Source organism: Pseudoliparis swirei, chromosome 8 (genome assembly GCF_029220125.1).
Source record: "Pseudoliparis swirei isolate HS2019 ecotype Mariana Trench chromosome 8, NWPU_hadal_v1, whole genome shotgun sequence".
Lineage (NCBI taxonomy): Eukaryota > Metazoa > Chordata > Actinopteri > Perciformes > Liparidae > Pseudoliparis > Pseudoliparis swirei.
The window spans coordinates 228656-231770 of record NC_079395.1 but is presented as its reverse complement, the minus strand read 5'-3'; positions in this window follow the sequence as shown (position 1 = coordinate 231770).

The following is a 3115-nucleotide window of genomic DNA, read 5'->3' as shown; positions in this document are numbered from 1 at the left end:
CTGCCCTCTGGCGGCCATCGGTGGTAAGACCAGAGTTTAAATCCCTAGACAGCGGTCCTCCAAGCTCAAGATACGGCCGAAATTGAAATCAGAAAAATCTTCGGCCACCACACCTGTGTCTGTGGATGTGTCGGCATCACGGCAAGTGGTCACGACCGAGAAGTGTTATGAAGTGCTGAGCAATTCAATATATCTCTCTTGTTCTGCCTGTTTTGATATACATGCCCTAAAGCCTTATATTTCAAATTTGAAATAATATCGGCATTATAATTATTATAACTATGAGGTTTTTGTGTGCCTTTATTTTGTGGTGCCCCCTCATGGACGGATTAAGAAACCACGGGCCCTAGGCCTGGACGTGTCAAACCCCCATTAAAAATATAAAAAAATAAAAAAAATAAAATACAATACAAATAAATGTATTTTTTTTTTTTAAACGATCATTAATGAACAACGATACGGAGCTGAGCGAACAACATTATACGAATTATATGATGAGGGACTTGGTTATATAGATTAAGCGAATACACTTTCGCGAAGAACAACACAGAAATACATAAACAAGCGCATTTGTGTGTGTGGGGGTGGGGTGCTTAGAAAGAGCTCTAATGCTGTTGTTTTGCACATGCTTTTGGTTTCTCCTACAGGTTGAAGAGCCCCATATATTTATGAATTACTCAGCCCTCTAAGTCCTATAGAGTAAACTGAGATGTACTCACTTGAAAATTATCATGATGGTTTCTTTCTTGTGACATCTTTAAGTGATATTTAGGCTATTCTTTAGTTCTCAATGATTGTGGGGCCCTGTTACTGACACATGAATAGCTTAAGCCTAGCATATATGCGGCATCACAGTGCATCATGTCATATCAATAAAAGTTAATAACAGAGACTTCACATAGGAAAGCTCTGGGTTAGAAACCCCTGAGCTCAGGGGCCCAGGTATGATGAAACTCGTTACGATAATCCATCCCTGAGTAGGACTAGCCAGGGGCCTATTGCATGCTGGGCAACAGCCGCGCCACCATCTGACGCATCGTGTCATATCATCATATTCATCAATACGTTGTTAATAACAGCGACGTCACGCGCGGAGGCTCAGGCCCAGGGGCCCCCTGAGCTCACGGGCCCCCTGAGCTCAGGGGCCCCTGGTGCCGGTAGGCTCGTTCGGTAATCCATCCCTCAGTAGGACTATTGGGGCCCTGTTACTGACATGAATGACTTAAGCCTAGCATATACCGGCTACGGCGCATCGTATCATATCATCATATTCATATCAATACAATGTTAATCACAGCGACGTCACGCGCGGAGGTTCAGGCCCAGGGGCCCCCTGAGCTCATGGGCCCCTGGGCCTGGGCCCGGTAGGCCCGTTGGTTAATCCATCCCTGCCCCTCAGGACTTGGTGCCCGACGCGCAGCGCATAGTGCGCTATGGGAGCGGCGGCGCTGATCACAACTCTGATCAAAACATAAACTAGGGATGATTAAATGACCTTCAGAATTTAACCGATAAAAAATGTATTAACCGACAATGTATGTTTTGTATACCATTTTCTCCGGAGCTCATATATATTTACTTTAAAACTACAAGAGGGCGCCCCATTTGACATTGTTTTGTTTGGCGGGCAGAAAAACAGGTCAGATAAAAGAATAACACGTAATTTAAATCATAAATATTTTTATATTAATTTCAAACTTTTCAAAATTGAAAATTAAAAACATTTTATTTATTTATTGTAAATGACCTCTCGCGGCCCACACAGTAAAATTGGCTGAGTAACTTTTACTCAAATTGAATAAAATGTTACTCTAAAAAAGACCACATTTGGTCCCAGTCCAAATAGAGTAAAAGTTACTCTTATGACAGAGTTAAACTTTCAGAGTTAAATTTACTCTATTTAGTGCAAGAATTTTACTCTACCTGATGATAATTCACTCCATTTAGCATAAAATAGAAACAACTCTACCCTAGTTTTACTGTGTATAGAACTGAATTTTACTCTACCTGATGATAATTCACTCCATTTAGCATAAAATAGAAACAACTCTACCCTAGTTTTACTCTGTATAGAACTGAATTTTACTCTACCTGATGATAATTCACTCCATTTAGCATAAAATAGAAACAACTCTACCCTAGTTTTACTCTGTATAGAACTGAATTTTACTCTACCTGATGATAATTCACCCCATTTAGCATTAAATAGAAACAACTCTACCCTAGTTTTACTCTGTATAGAACTGAATTTTACTCAATACAGAAATCAAAATTATATATGGTACATAATTTTACTCCAAATAGAATTTATTATGAAGTGAATGTTACTCTAAAGAGTTTAACTTTATTATGAATAGAACAGAATCTTACTCGCTATATAACTTTTTACACTCAGTCATTATACACTGCAAAAATGTTAAAAAGGTGAAATAAATAGATCAGAACCCAATACCTTAATTGACACCTTTACTTTATTAACCACTTAAGCCCCATTGCCCCACCTGTGGGGCAGATTTGATGTTTTGTTCTAAACTGTCTATAATATTATAATAAACATGAGCAAATATATTGATGTTGTACATCAAATTAAAGAAGACAACTGGGGCTACAAGTATCAGTGAGCCATTTAAACACAACTCAAACACCAACTGAAATAAAAATACAAATATCATAATCATAATTTTGTCAGGTGTCGGCCCACTCAGAACGTTTCCGTAGCTAGCGACATGTAGCTTTGTGCCATCATAAAAGAGATGTTCGAAAGCAAGAGGACTTCACACAGATTCTAAATATCTTTACAGAATCCTTCTGCACCAAAGTATCACGGAGATATAAGCCAAAGAACACAGAAATATTAATCGCTTCATAGCTTTACATTCAGCAAATTCAACATACTTTTGTTCTTGAGAAGAAGAAAAAACGTTTCTCTCCCCTGCATTCCAGCTGGCATGGCTTTAGTGTGAGTGTATGTCCCTTTAAAAAACCCGGCGGACTTTTGGGAAGCGTCATAATCAGCTGTCAGGAAGTTCAATTTCAGCGAATCGGTTTTACATTTCAAATATGGCGACGCCTTTCTGTCTCCTATTGGCTCACAGTGCTGTCAATCTTGTCTTTC